General features: G+C 40.6%; 1 protein-coding gene across 1 annotated transcript in view; it reads left to right on the forward strand.

Annotated features, from left to right (window-relative positions):
• LOC117529603 (ephrin type-A receptor 6-like) overlaps positions 1-16,112 on the forward strand; it is a 384,313-nt gene that overhangs the window by 245,107 nt on the left and 123,094 nt on the right. The gene's annotated exons all lie outside the window — the stretch shown is intronic.

Consider the following 16,112-nt stretch of genomic DNA (forward strand, 5'->3'; position numbering starts at 1 on the left):
AAATACAAATAATGCATTATGATTATATAATATGATACTTGCATAGATCCTTGTCATTTGATTGCTGGATTGTTTGTCACATGTATGCCATTATTTCTCTCACTGTATCAGTGACATGATGTACCATTCATTTTTCTCCCATACACTGTTCACTCTATTGAATAGTGGGGCAGCACAGCTTATCTATTGTTCATTTTGTCATAAAAGCACAAAATGTGGCACATTTGTAAGTTTATATGCTAGCACGTAATCTGGATACTTGGCCATTGTAGATTTGTCCTGAGACTTTTTAAAAAAATGGCTGCCAATTTTTCCATTTTGGGTACATGTGTGCTTGATTTTGAGGGAACATTTTCAGGCCTCCTATCTTACAGGCCAAGAATGCAGTTTTCAAACCCATTGGTTGCCTTAATGTAAATTAAGGCAAGCTGCATTAAATCCAACCAATTATTACTGAAATATTACACAGTGTTCACAACACATGATTGGTAAGGACCAATAATTCCAGGAAGAATTATTGTATTTGCAGCAACATCATTGTAAGCACAAGAACGTAACCTGAAATTTAATTAACCAAATCTATCAGTAGAATTTATCAACAGTTCTGCCACACTGAGCATTACTAACAGCTTTGCAATCACGGTCAAACAGCACAGCAGTACTGACTTCAGCTTGTTGCCACAAATCAAGAGCTCTTTCAAGTTCTAGGTGAAAGATAATGGTTTGTCCCCATGACATGTGCCAGGAAGATTTTCATGAGAATATTCAGATTTCAGACTTTTCTCAGTTCTCTCAACCTTGGTCTTGTTGAAGCACAGCCTGCATAAATGTTGCCACTTTGCTGTGTTAGGAAGGTAAGTTGAATGAACTCCTTCACCTTCATCCAGTCTCTCAAGTGACAACATGCTTGGCTGGTGCCTCAGTTCACTAAACCTCTGCAGATGATCAGTGAAGGATGGATAGGCATTTCCTTCATCTGCCAATGGTTTCTTTGTTTCCTCTTGACATATCACACAAAGTGCCCAGTTTGTCTTTGTAACTGCTTTAGTTAAAGATTTTGAGGGCATTGGATATTGATTCTCAAACCCAGGGATATGTGTGAAACACCATATTACAGTGAAGGAAGCAAGCAGCATTTTGTTAATAATCACTGGCTTTGAATAAAGGCCTGCCTTGTTTAGGCACTGGGTCTGAGCACAGTTTGAAAAATATAAATGCCCAGGTTTTTAATCAAGGAAATATGGTACTTGGTTTATGAATGTCTTAAAGGTCTTTGTCCTATTTATTTATTGTATTTGCTTTGACTCTATGAACCCTTTAGAACCCTCTGGTCTTCTGGTGTTGGCCTCTTAATTATCCTTAAAGTCAAAAATAAAACCCTTAGTGCGAAAGCTTTTTGCTATTATGGTCTGTGGAGAGTGTTGATATTTTTAATAGCAAACTCAAGACCTATATTTTTAGTCTGGCTTTTAATTGAATTTCACCTTCACCTTTTATAGTACCTTTTAATTAATTTTAAAGAAGACCATTTTTAGCACAGAGCTGGTGCTCTAGGTGTGTGTGTGTGTGTGTGTGTGTGTGTGTGTGTGTGTGTGTGTGTGTGTGTGTGTGTGTGTGTGTGTGCGTGTGTGTGTGTGTGTGTGTGTGTGTGTGTGTGTGTGTGTGTGTGTGTGTGTGTGTGTGTGTGTGTGTGTGTGTGTGTGTGTGAGAGGGGGGCAGCAGGATGTGGATGGTTGGGAGGTATCTGTGGCGCTGTTATATTGTAAAAGCAATTAGTGTTGCATTTTATTTGCATGGATGAGCGATACTGCATCCAGAAAGTATTCACAGTGCTGTACTTTTTCCACATTTTTTTATGTTACAGCCTTATTCCAAAATTAATTACATTTTATTCCTCAAAACTCTACAACACAATACCCCATAATGACAATGTGAAGAAGGTTTTTTTGAGACTTTTGCAAATTCATTAAACATTAAAAAATGCCATGAAGCTTGCAGGTGCGTCCTGTTTCCACTGATCATCCTTCAGATGTTTCCACTTGGAGTCCGTATGGGGTAAATTCAGTTGATTGGCCATGAATTGGAAAGACACATGTCTGTGTACATATAAGGTCCCACAGTTGACAGTGCATGTCAGAGCACATACCAAGCATGAAGTCGGTGGAATTGTCTGTAGACCTCCGAGACAGGATTGTATCAGGGCACAAATCTGGGGAAGGGTACAAATCATTTCTGCTTTGAAGGTCCCAGTGAGCACAGTGGCCTCCATCATCCATAAATGGAATAAGTTCGAATCCACCAGGACGCTTCGGCTGGCCACAATCAAGGGAGAAGGGCCTTAGTCAGGGAGGCGACCAAGAACCTGAGCTCCAGTATTCCTCTGTGGAGAGAGAAGGACCTTCCAGAAGGACAACCATCTCTGCAGCAATCCACCAATCAGGCCTTTATGGTAGAGGGGCCAGACGGAAGTCACTCATTGGTACAACCCCAATTCCAATGAAGTTGGGACGTTGAGTAAAACGTAAATAAAAACAGAATACAATGATTTGCAAATCCTCTTCATCCTATATTCAACTGAATACACCACAAAGACAAGATATTTAATGTTCAAGCTGATAAACTTTATTGTTTTTTGTAAATATTTGCTCATTTTGAAATGGATGCCTGCAACACATTTCAAAAAAGCTGGGACAGTGGGATGTTTACCACTGTGTTACATCACCTTTCCTTCTAACAACAATCAGTGAGTGTTTGGGAACTGAGGACACTAATTGTTGAAGCTTTGTAGATGAAATTCTTTCCCATATGGAAAAGATATACATAAATTTTATAAAGTTGTATCTGTTCTATCTGGAACTTGTAAGTAACACATGTGACAGTCAAACCAGATATAAGATCCATAGTAAATTTGTACAATATGTACTTATATAAATTGGGAACTTACAAGAACAATATATGACAGTAATTCCACATACAGAATCCTTAGTAGATATGTGTAATATCAAACTGAGACTTATAAGCACAACACATGTCAAATATAAAGTTTATTACTGGAACCGATGTAATTTCTTGTAAGTTTTTTCTATTCCTTTTCCATATGGGTTCCCAATCTTGATTGATGTACGACTTCAGTTGTTCAACAGTCCGGGGTCTCCATTGTCGAATTTTGCACTTGCCCTGCCATCCCCTCATTACCCCATCCCCGTAGAGACGGTGCCTGCTCCCAGACCACCAATAACCAGCAAAAATCTATTTAAGCATAAAAATTCAAAAAGAAAAAATAATATAGCACCTTCAACTGCACCACAGACTAAAACAGTTAAATGTGGTCTATTAAACATTAGGTCTCTCTCTTCTAAGTCCCTGTTAGTAAATTATATAATAATTGATCAACATATTGATTTATTCTGCCTTACAGAAACCTGGTTACAGCAGGATGAATATGTTAGTTTAAATGAGTCAACACCCCCGAGTCACACTAACTGCCAGAATGCTCGTAGCACGGGCCGAGGTGGAGGATTAGCAGCAATCTTCCATTCTAGCTTATTAATTAATCAAAACCCAGACAGAGCTTTAATTCATTGAAAGCTTGACTCTTAGTCTTGTCCATCCAAATTGGAAGTCCCAAAAACCAGTTTTATTTGTTATTATCTATCGTCCACCTGGTCGTTACTGTGAGTTTCTCTGTGAATTTTCAGACCTTTTGTCTGACTTAGTGCTTAGCTCAGATAAGATCATTATAGTGGGCGGTTTTAACATCCACACAGATGCTGAGAATGACAGCCTCAACACTGCATTTAATCTATTATTAGACTCAATTGGCTTTGCTCAAAATGTAAATGAGTCCACCCACCAATTTAATCATATCTTAGATCTTGTTCTGACTTATGGTATGGAAATTGAAGACTTAACAGTATTCCCTGAAAACTCCCTTCTGTCTGATCATTCTTAATAACATTTACATTTACTCTGATGGACTACCCAGTAGTGGGGAATAAGTTTCATTACACTAGAAGTCTTTCAGAAAGCGCTGTAACTAGGTTTAAGGATATGATTCCTTCTTTATGTTCTCTAATGCCATATACCAACACAGTGCAGAGTAGCTACCTAAACTCTGTAAGTGAGATAGAGTATCTCGTCAATAGTTTTTACATCCTCATTGAAGACAACTTTGGATGCGTACTCCTCTGAAAAAGAGAGCTTTAAATCAGAAGTGCCTGACTCACAAACTCGCAGCTTAAAGCAGAAACCCGTAAGTTGGGAGAGGAAATGGCGTCTCACTAATTTAGAAGATCTTCAACTTACCTGGAAAAAGAGTCTGTTGCTCTATAAAAAAGCCCCCCGTAAAGCTAGGACATCTTACTACTCATCACTAATTGGAAGAAAATAAGAACAACCCCAGGTTTCTTTCAGCACTGTAGCCAGGCTGACAAAGAGTCAGAGCTCTATTGAGCCGAGTATTCCTTTAACTTTAACGAGTAATGACTTCATGACTTTCTTTGCTAATAAATTTTAACTATTAGAGAAAAAATTACCTCAACCATCCCAAAGGACGTACGTTATCTTTGGCTGCTTTCAGTGATGCCGGTATTTTGGTTAGACTCTTTCTCTCCGATTGTTCTGTCTGTTCTGAGTTATTTTCATTAGTTACTTCATCCAAACCATCAACATGTCTATTAGACCCCATTCCTACCAGGCTGCTCAAAGAAGCCCTACCATTATTTAATGCTTCGATCTTAAATATGATCAATATATCTTTATTAGTTGGCTATGTACCACAGGCTTTTAAGGTGGCAGTAATTAAATCATTACTTAAAAAGCCATCACTTGACCCAGCTATCTTAGCTAATTATAGACCAATCTCCAACCTTCCTTTTGTCTCAAAAATTCTTGAAAGGGTAGTTGTGAAACAGCTTGTTATGTGTCGGACGCAGCTCGGAGAACCGACCAGCTTTTGAAGGACCCAGTATGAAATAAGCAGAGCACGGTACAAAGGCTAACTGAATTTAATACATAACAGTGATGTGATACAAAACAACAAAGAGTGTGCGGTCTGGCGTGGTGGTGATACGGTGCGCTCCCAGCAGCGCTAACGGTCCGGAGCCAGAAGCCGTTCGGACCCAAGGACCCCGCCGACACCCCCCAGGTGGCCGCAACAAACCAAGTCTGTGAAAGAAGGAACCATTATGTGAGTCCACACTCTACACACAGAGAGACCACTCAAAGGTGTACAAACAGCAAACACTTCCTGGCTTAATTACTAATCAGCTTCCCAACTTGCAGGCATGGAACATCCAGTTCACAAAACTCCACTGCAGTGGAAGCCGATACATGACTAACGTACAGCTCAATATAATAAGGTGTGAGGGACACCACATTTACTGACTGTATAAACGTTAGTCACAAAATCTAACGTACCTCAGGAAGTGTGCTGACGAGCGTGAGACCTCACCCCCCTCCTCTTTCACAGACCATGCATCAAACCCTGGACGTTCTCTGCATCCACTGATGATGAGATGGCTCCCGAGACGACGATCTCACCCGTCTGGTCACAAGGTCGAGTCTCGGGCAAATACACACTGTATACTCCAGTCTTAAATGCCACCATGTTCCAATCCATATAGATGCACCTCAGCTGTGAGTCCTGACGAGCCGCAGGTGATCAGGGTGAGGTCCTGATAACCTCAGCAACACAGCCACTCAGTCCCAAATGCAAGCCACCTGGAAGGAAAAAAAAAAGACAGAAACAAAAAGGCAGCCAGGCCCCCCAGCCATACAACACAGCTAACTGATCATCTGCAGAGGAATGGTCTATTTGAAGAGTTTCAGTCAGGTTTTAGAATTCATCATAGTACAGAAACAGCATTAGTGAAGGTTACAAATGATCTTCTTATGGCCTCAGACAGTAGACTCATCTCTGTGCTTGTTCTGTTAGACCTCAGTGCTGCTTTTGATACTGTTGAAGATAAAATTTTATTACAGAGATTAGAGCATGCCATTGGTATTAAAGGCACTGTGCTGCGGTGGTTTGAATCATATTTATCTAATAGATTACAATTTGTTCATGTAAATGGGGAATCTTCTTCACAGACTAAGGTTAATTATGGAGTTCCACAAGGTTCTGTGCTAGGACCAATTTTATTCACTTTATACATTTTTCCCTTAGGTATTATTATTAGACGGCATTGCTTAAATTTTCATTGTTACTCAACTCAACTCAACTTTTTTTTTTTATATAGCGCCAAATCACAACAAACAGTTGCCCCAAGGCGCTTTATATTGTAAGGCAAGGCCATACAATAATTATGAAAAACCCCAACGGTCAAAACGACCCCCTGTGAGCAAGCACTTGGCAACAGTGGGAAGGAAAAACTCCCTCTTAACAGGAAGAAACCTCCAGCAGAACCAGGCTCAGGGAGGGGCAGTCTTCTGCTGAGACTGGTTGGGGGTGAGGGAAAGAACCAGGAAAAAGACATGCTGTGGAGGGGGGCAGAGATCGATCACTAATGATTAAATGCGGAGTGATGCATACAGAGCAAAAAGAGAAAGAAACAGTGCATCATGGGAACCCCCCCACAGTCTACGTCTAAGCAGCATAACCAAGGGATAGTCCAGGGTCACCCGATCCAGCCCTAACTATAAGCCTTAGCGAAAAGGAAAGTTTTAAGCCTAATCTTAAAAGTAGAGAGGGTATCTGTCTCCCTGATCTGAATTGGGAGCTGGTTCCACAGGAGAGGAGCCTGAAAGCTGAAGGCTCTGCCTCCCATTCTACTCTTACAAACCCTAGGAACTACAAGTAAGCCTGCAGTCTGAGAGCGAAGCGCTCTATTAGGGTGATATGGTACTACGAGGTCCCTAAGATAAGATGGGACCTGATTATTCAAAACCTTATAAGTAAGAAGAAGAATTTTAAATTCTATTCTAGAATTAACAGGAAGCCAATGAAGAGAGGCCAACACGGGTGAGATATGCTCTCTCCTGCTAGTCCCCGTCAGTACTCTAGCTGCAGCATTTTGAATTAACTGAAGGCTTTTTAGGGAACTTTAGGACAACCTGATAATAAAGAATTACAATAGTCCAGCCTAGAGGAAATAAATGCATGAATTAGTTTTTCAGCATCACTCTGAGACAAGACCTTTCTGATTTTAGAGATATTGCGTAAATGCAAAAAGGCAGTCCTACATATTTGTTTAATATGCGCTTTGAATGACATATCCTGATCAAAAATGACTCCAAGATTTCTCACAGTATTACTAGAGGTCAGGGAAATGCCATCCAGAGTAAAGATCTGGTTAGACACCATGCTTCTAAGATTTTTGGGGCCAAGTACAATAACTTCAGTTTTATCTGAGTTTAAAAGCAGGAAATTAGAGTTCATCCATGTCTTTATGTCTGTAAGACAATCCTGCAGTTTAGCTAATTGGTGTGTGTCCTCTGGCTTCATGGATAGATAAAGCTGGGTATCATCTGCGTAACAATGAAAATTTAAGCAATACGGTCTAATAATACTGCCTAAGGGAAGCATGTATAAAGTGAATAAAATTGGTCCTAGCACAGAACCTTGTGGAACTCCATAATTAACTTTAGTCTGTGAAGAAGATTCCCCATTTACATGAACAAACTGTAATCTATTAGACAAATATGATTCAAACCACCGCAGCGCAGTGCCTTTAATACCTATGACATGCTCTAATCTCTGTAATAAAATTTTATGGTCAACAGTATCAAAAGCAGCACTGAGGTCCAACAGAACAAGCACAGAGATAAGTCCACTGTCCGAAGCCATAAGAAGATCATTTGTAACCTTCACTAATGCTGTTTCTGTACTATGATGAATTCTAAAACCTGACTGAACCTCTTCAAATAGACCATTCCTCTGCAGGTGATCAGTTAGCTGTTTTACAACTACCCTCTCAAGAATCTTTGAGAGAAAAGGAAGGTTGGAGATTGGCCTATAATTAGCTAAAATAGCTGGGTCAAGTGATGGCTTTTTAAGTATGGTTTAATTACTGCCACCTTAAAAGCCTGTGGTACATAGCCAACTAACAAAGATAAGTTGATCATATTAAGATTGAAGCATTAAATAATGGTAGGACTTCCTTAAGCAGCCTGGCAGGAATGGGGTCTATAAAACATGTTGATGGTTTGGATGAAGTAACTAATGAAAATAACTCAGACAGAACAATCGGAGAGAAAGAGTCTAACCAAATACCGGCATCACTGAAAGCAGCCAAAGATAACGATACATCTTTGGGATGGTTATGAGTAATTTTTTCTCTAATAGTCAAAATTTTGTTAGCAAAGAAAGTCATGAAGTCATTACTAGTTAAAGTTAATGGAATACTCATCTCAATAGAGCTCTGACTCTTTGTCAGCCTGGCTACAGTGCTGAAAAGAAACCTGAGGTTGTTCTTATTTTCTTCAATTAGTGATGAGTAGAAAGATGTCCTAGCTTTACGGAGGGCTTTTTTTTATAGAGCAACAAACTCTTTTTCCAGGCTAAGTGAAGATCTTCTAAATTAGTGAGACGCCATTTCCTCTCCAACTTACGGGTTATCTGCTTTAAGCTACGAGTTTGTGAGTTATACCATGGAGTCAGACACTTCTGATTTAAAGCTCTCTTTTTCAGAGGAGCTACAGCATCCAAAGTTGTCTTCAATGAGGATGTAAAACTATTGACGAGATACTCTAACTCTCTTACAGAGTTTAGGTAGCTACTCTGCTCTGTGTTGGTATATGACAATAGAGAACATAAAGAAGGAATCATATCCTTAAACCTAGTTACAGCGCTTTCTGAAAGACTTCTAGTGTAATGAAACTTACTCCCCACTGCAGGGTAGTCCATCAGGGTAAATGTAAATGTTATTAAAAAATGATCAGACAGAAGGGAGTTTTCAGGGAATACTGTTAAGTCTTCTATTTCCATACCATAAGTCAAAACAAGATCTAAGATATGATTAAAGTGGTGGGTGGACTCATTTACTTTTTGAGCAAAGCCAATAGAGTCTAATAATAGATTAAATGCAGTGTTGAGGCTGTCATTCTCAGCATCTGTGTGGATGTTAAAATCGCCCACTATACGTATCTTATCTGAGCTAAGCACTAAGTCAGACAGAAGGTCTGAAAATTCACAGAGAAACTCACAGTAACGACCAGGTGGACGATAGATAATAACAAATAAAACTGGTTTTTGGGACTTCCAATTTGGATGGAAAAGACTAAGAGACAAGCTTTCAAATGAATTAAGCTCTGTCTAGGTTTTTGATTAATTAATAAGCTGGAATGGAAGATTGCTGCTAATCCTCCGCCCCGGCCCGTACTACGAGCATTCTGACAGTTAGTGTGACTCGGGGGTGTTGACTCATTTAAACTAACATATTCATCCTGCTGTACCAGGTTTCTGTTAGGCAGAATAAATCAATACGTTGATCAATTATTATATCATTTACCAACAGGGACTTAGAAGAGAGAGACCTAATGTTTAATAGACCACATTTAACCGTTTTAGTCTGTGGTGCAGTTGAAGGTGCGATATGATTTTTTCTTTTGAATTTTTTTGCTTAAATAGATTTTTGCTGGTTATTGGTGGTCTGGAAGCAGGCACCGTCTCTACGGGGATGGGGTAATGAGGGGATGGCAGGGGGAGAGAAGGCTGCAGAAAGGTGTATAAGACCACAGCTCTGCCTCCTGGTCCCAACGCTAGACAGTCACAGTTTGGAGGATCCAAGAAAATTGGCCAGATTTCTAGAAATGAGAGCTGCTCCATCTAAAGTGGGATGGATGCCGTCTCTCCTAACAGGACCAGGTTTTCCCCAGAAGCTTTGCCATTATCAATGAAGCCCACCATCATTTTTGGACACCACTCAGACAGCCAGCAATTCAAGGAGAACATGCGGCTAAACATGTCACTCCCGGTCTGATTGGGGAGGGGCCCAGAGAAAACAACAGAGTCCGACATTGTTTTGCAAAGTTACACACCGATTTAATGTTAATTTTAGTGACCACTCCCGATTGGCGTAACCGAGTGTCATTACTGGCCGACGTGAATTACAATCTTACCAAATTTACGCTTAGCCTTAGCCAGCAATTTCAAATTTCCTTCATTGTCGCCTGCTCTGGCCCCCGGAAGACAATTGACAATGGTTGCTGGTGTCGCTAACTTCACATTTCTCAAAACAGAGTCGCCAATAACCAGAGTTTGATCCTCGGCGAGTGTGTCGTCGAGTGGGGAAAAACGGTTAGAGATGTGCACGGGTTGACGGTGTACACGGGGCTTCTGTTTAGGGCTACGCTTCCTCCTCACAGTCACCCAGTCGGCCTGCTTTCCCGACTGCACGGGATCTGCCAGGAGGGAACTAACGGTGGCTAAGCCACCTTGGTCCGCACCGACTACAGGGGCCTGGCTAGCTGTAGAATTTTCCACGGTGCGGAGCCGAGTCTCCAATTCGCCCAGCCTGGCCTCCAAAGCTACGAATAAGCTGCACTTATTACAAGTACCGTTACTGCTAAGGAAGCCGAGGAACAACTAAACATTTCACAACCAGAGCAGAAAAGTGCGGGAGAGACAGGAGAAGCCGCCATGCTAAATCGGCTAAAAGCTAGTAGCTACGCAACCTAGTGGATTCCTAAAAACACGCAAAGTGAATAATGTGTAAATAATTTACACATTACCCAGCTTTATCTATCCATGAAGCCAGAGGACACACACCAATTAGCTAAACTGCAGGATTGTCTTACAGACATAAAGATATGGATGACCTCTAATTTCCTGCTTTTAAACTCAGATAAAACTGAAGTTGTTGTACTTGGCCCCACAAATCTTAGAAACATGGTGTCTAACCAGATCCTTACTCTGGATGGCATTACCCTGACCACTAGTAATACTGTGAGAAATCTTGGAGTCATTTTTGATCAGGATATGTCATTCAATGCGCATATTAAACAAATATGTAGGACTGCTTTTTTGCATTCACGCAATATCTCTAAAATTACAAAGGTCTTGTCTCAGAGTGATGCTGAAAAACTAATTCATGCATTTATTTCCTCTAGGCTGGACTATTGTAATTCATTATTATCAGGTTGTCCTAAACGTTCCCTGAAAAGCCTTCAGTTAATTCAAAATGCTGCAGCTAGAGTACTAACGGGGACTAGAAGGAGAGAGCATATCTCACCCATATTGGCCTCTCTTCATTGGCTTCCTGTTAATTCTAGAATAGAATTTCAATCAATCAATCAATTTTTTTATATAGCGCCAAATCACAACAAACAGTTGCCCCAAGGCGCTTTATATTGTAAGGCAAGGCCATACAATAATTATGTAAAACCCCAACGGTCAAAACGACCCCCTGTGAGCAAGCACTTGGCTACAGTGGGAAGGAAAAACTCCCTTTTAACAGGAAGAAACCTCCAGCAGAACCAGGCTCAGGGAGGGGCAGTCTTCTGCTGGGACTGGTTGGGGCTGGGGCTTAAAATTCTTCTTCTTACTTATAAGGTTTTGAATAATCAGGTCCCATCTTATCTTAGGGACCTCATAGTACCATATCACCCCAATAGAGGGCTTCGCTCTCAGACTGCAGGCTTACTTGTAGTTCCTAGGGTTTGTAAGAGTAGAATGGGAGGCAGAGCCTTCAGCTTTCAGGCTCCTCTCCTGTGGAACCAGCATCCAATTCAGATCAGGGAGACAGACACCCTCTCTACTTTTAAGATTAGGCTTAAAACTTTCCTTTTTGCTAAAGCTTATAGTTAGGGCTGGATCAGGTGACCCTGAACTATCCCTTAGTTATGCTGCTATAGACTTAGACTGCTGGGGGGTTCCCATGATGCACTGAGTGTTTCTTTCTCTTTTTGCTCTGTATGCACCACTCTGCATTTAATCATTAGTGATTGATCTCTGCTCTCTTCCACAGCATGTCTTTTTCCCGATTCTCTCCCCTCAGCCCCAACCAGTCCCAGCAGAAGACTGCCCCTCCCTGAGCCTGGTTCTGCTGGAGGTTTCTTCCTGTTAAAAGGGAGTTTTTCCTTCCCACTGTGCTTGCTCACAGGGGGTCATTTTGACTGTTGGGGTTTTTACGTAATTATTGTATGGCCTTGCCTTACAATATAAAGCGCCTTGGGGCAACTGTTTGTTGTGATTTGGCGCTATATAAATAAAATTGATTGATTGATAATGTGCCTCACATTTTCAGTGGGCGACAGCTCTGGACTGCAGGCAGGTCTAGTACCCACACGCTTTTACTACAAAGCCATGCTGTTGTAACACGTGCAGAATGTGACTTGGCATTGTCTTGCTGAAATAAGCAGGGACGTCCCTGAAAAAGACGTTGCTTGGATGGCAGCATGTGTTGCTCCAAAAGCTGGATGTACCTTTCGGCATTTATGCTGTCATCACAGATGTGTAAGTTGCCCATGCCATTGGGCACTAACACACAACTAACACACCCATACCATCACAGATGCTGGCTTTTGAATTTTATGCTGGTAACAATCTGGATGGCCTTTTTCCTCTTTTGTCCAGAGGACATGACGTCCATGATTTTTGAAAACAAAATTGAAATGTGGACTCATCAGACCACAGCACACTTTTCCACTTTGCGTCTGTCCATTTCAAATGAGCTTGGGTCCAGAGAAGGCGATGCCATTTCTGGATGTTGTTGATGTATGGCTTTCGCTTTGCAAGGTAGAGTTTTAACTTGCACTTGTAGATGTAGTGACAAACTGTGTTAACTGACAGTGGTTTTCTGAAGTGTTCCTGAGCCCACGCGGTAAGATTCTTTACACAATTATGTCGGTTTTTAATACAGTGCCGCCTGAGGGATCAGACGTCACGGGCCTTCAATGCTGGTTTTCAGTCTTGCCACTTATGTGTAGAAAGATCTCCAGATTCTCTGAATCTTCTGATTATATTATGGACTGTACATGATGGAATCCTTAAATTCCTTGCAATTGAACGTTGAGAAACATTGCTCTTAAACTGTTGGACTATTTTTTCATGCAGTTGTTCACAAAGTGGTGATCCTCGCCAAATCTTTGCTTGTGAATGGCTGAGCCTTTTGGGGATGCTCCTTTTGTACCCAATCATGATGCTCACCTGTTTCCAATTAGGTGTTCTTTGAGTATTCACCAACTTTCCCAGTCTTTTGTTGCCCTGTCCCAACTTTTTTGAAATGTGTTACAGGCATCCATTTCAAAATGAGCAAATATTTGCCCAAAAACAATAACGTTTATCAGTTTGAACATTAAATATCTTATTTTTGTGGTGTATTCAATTGAATATAGGTTGAAGAGGATTTGCAAATCATTGTATTCTGTTTTTATTTACATTTTACACAATGTCCCAACTTCATTGGAATTGGGGTTGTAAAAGGCACATGGCAGCCTGCCTGAAGTTTGCCAAAAGACACCTGAAGGACTCTCAGACCATGAGAAACAAAGTTCTCTGGTCTGATGAGACAAAGACTGAACATTTTGGTGTGAATGTCAAGTGTGATGTTTGAAGGAAACCAGGCACCACTCATTACCTAGTCAATACCATCCCTACAGTGAAGCATGGTGGTGGAAGCATCATGCTGTGGGGATGTCTTTCAGTGGCAGGAACTGGGAGACTAGTCAGGTTTGAGGGAAAGATGAATGCAGCAAAATACAGAGACATTCTGGATCAAAACCTGCTCCAGAGTGCTCTTGACTTCACATTGGGGCAACGGTTCATCTTTCAGCAGGACATTGGCCTTAAGCACACAGCCAAGATATCAAAGCAGTGGCTTCAGGACAACTCTGTGAATGTCCTTGAGTGGTCCAGCCAGAGCCCAGATCTGAATCTGATTGAACATCTCTGGAGAGATCTGAAAACGTCTGTGGACTGATGCTCCCCAACCAAGCTGATGGAGCTTGAGAGGTGCTGCAAAGAGGAATGGACAAAGATAGGTGCACCAAGCTTGTGGCATCATATTCAAGAAGACTTAAGGCTGTAATTGTTGCCAAAGGTGCATGTACATGTGATTTCTTTTTTTTTTTTTTTTTTTTTTTTTTTTTGAATTTGCAAAAATTAAAACAAGAAGCTTTTTTCTTGTTGTCATTATGGGGTGTTGTGAGTAGGATTTTGGGGGGGGGGGGGGAAATGAATTTACTCCATTTGGAATAACTCTGTAACTTGGTTGGAAAAAGTAAAGTGCTGTGAATACTTTCCAGATGCAGTGGGGTGCACAGTAATGCACCAAACTACAATACACATGAATAAAAAACATTAACTAGATTGAGACTCTAACAGGTGCAAAACTCATTGCCATGGGGATACTCTATCAATGGGGAAAGTATACTCTGCTTCAATAAAAAAAACTGACCTGACTGAATATGTTCAGTGTCATTCAATGTCAAATGTGATATTTTTTGGAAGCTGATATATTTTGGAATGAGGATGTAACATAACAAAATGTGGAAAAAGTGCAGCTCTGTTAATACTGTGTGATAATATATGTGCTATTTCTTATTTTATGTTAGTGATCAAGTATTTTCCTGTTATCTGTTTGGAAGTCTCTAAGATCTGGTTTAAAGTTGAAACATAAGAGATACAGGGAGGGCTCCTCCTATCTGTGAGAGCCAGTAACATATAGACTAAACCACACCCACTGTAATGCCCACTTTGTCTAAAAGTTTTGTGTGAGCCATCTTTGTCATCTTTCACATGATGGACTCCGTCTGTGAAGACCCAGGCCTGATTTTCAACGTGACCTTCAATAAATATAAAATGTGGAATATATTGATTTGGTTCTTTGTAAGGGACAGTAAATTACATAAAGAACTGGGAGAAATCATAATACTTTCTGAATGCACTGCATATAAATAATGCTTGATTAATTAATTGTTACGTACACTCTAAAAAGTAATTCAGTGGCTTTGTGTATATCACAGTAAGAAACAGCTTTACTGACTTAATAACATCTCTGAAACACATTCAATTGATTGTTTGAGTTCAAAATACCAAATTAAATGCCTAAAAATTTAACAGTTAATTTTATCTTAACTTTATGTTTATAAATGAATAATAAATCAGCATTTGAGGCAGCACGGCGGGTTAGCGGTTAGCACTGTTGCGTCACAGCAAGAAGGTCATGGGTTCGATTCCCACCTGTGGCCTTTCTGTGTGGAGTTTGCGTGTTCTCCCCGTGTTGGCATGGGTTCCTTCTGGGTGCTCCAGCTTCCTCCCACATCCAAAGACAGGCAGGTTCGTTGGATTGGAAACTTTATTTTATTGTAGGCGTGCGTACAGATGTGGCTGTGTTTGTTTGTCTATATGTGGCCCTGCGACAGACTGGCGTCCTGTCCAGGGTGTACCCTGCCTCGCACTCTATGACAGCTGGGATAGGCTCCAGCACCCCGCGACCCTTAATTGGACTAAGCGGTTGAAGATGAGTGTGTGTGAAATATACTTAATTTGTTTGGTAAATTTCATTCAGAATATTTGGAAAGGATTAATATACTTAATATTTTTACTTAGATTTACCAAGATCATCAAGTATATTTAAATGACTTCACAGCTTTTTAATTTACTCAATATATTTAAGTGTAAAAATGTTTCACCAAAAAAAAAAAAAAAAAAACTGAGTAGAACACAGTAAACGTTTTTTTTAGAGTCTAGTACTTATTTATGCGCTTTATGAGTTTGTTTCTACTTTGAGTTTTAGATACCTGATTTTGAAGACAAAAAAGCTCTCACACTGCCAAAACGTTGCTTGATTAAATTTACCCTGGTGTTGCAAGTGAGGCGGTGTGCGAGACCTTTTTTTGTCTTCTTGTTCAGCAGCCTATGTGCCCTCTGTTACGCACCTGTCACCAAGGGATGTGCGAAGTGATTTCCTTGGTTAGATATCTGATTTTAAAAGAAATCACAATGACATCTCAGTAATATTGAAATAAAAGACTTTCGGCGGCTTTATGAATATTTATTAAGAATCCAAGCATTGCATGTGTTTGCTTCTTGTTAGATACAAGTACAGGCACAGATATAAGCATGAGGCGTTGTGAGCTTATAAGCAGGTGACAGTGATCCATAGTACCTCGGGAAATAAGGTCAGATTTCAGAGGAGGAAAAAGAAACCATTGAAAAAGTGTTTGCTAAT

The sequence above is a fragment of the Thalassophryne amazonica genome, chromosome 2, assembly GCF_902500255.1.
Source record: "Thalassophryne amazonica chromosome 2, fThaAma1.1, whole genome shotgun sequence".
NCBI classification, from domain to species: Eukaryota; Metazoa; Chordata; class Actinopteri; order Batrachoidiformes; family Batrachoididae; genus Thalassophryne; species Thalassophryne amazonica.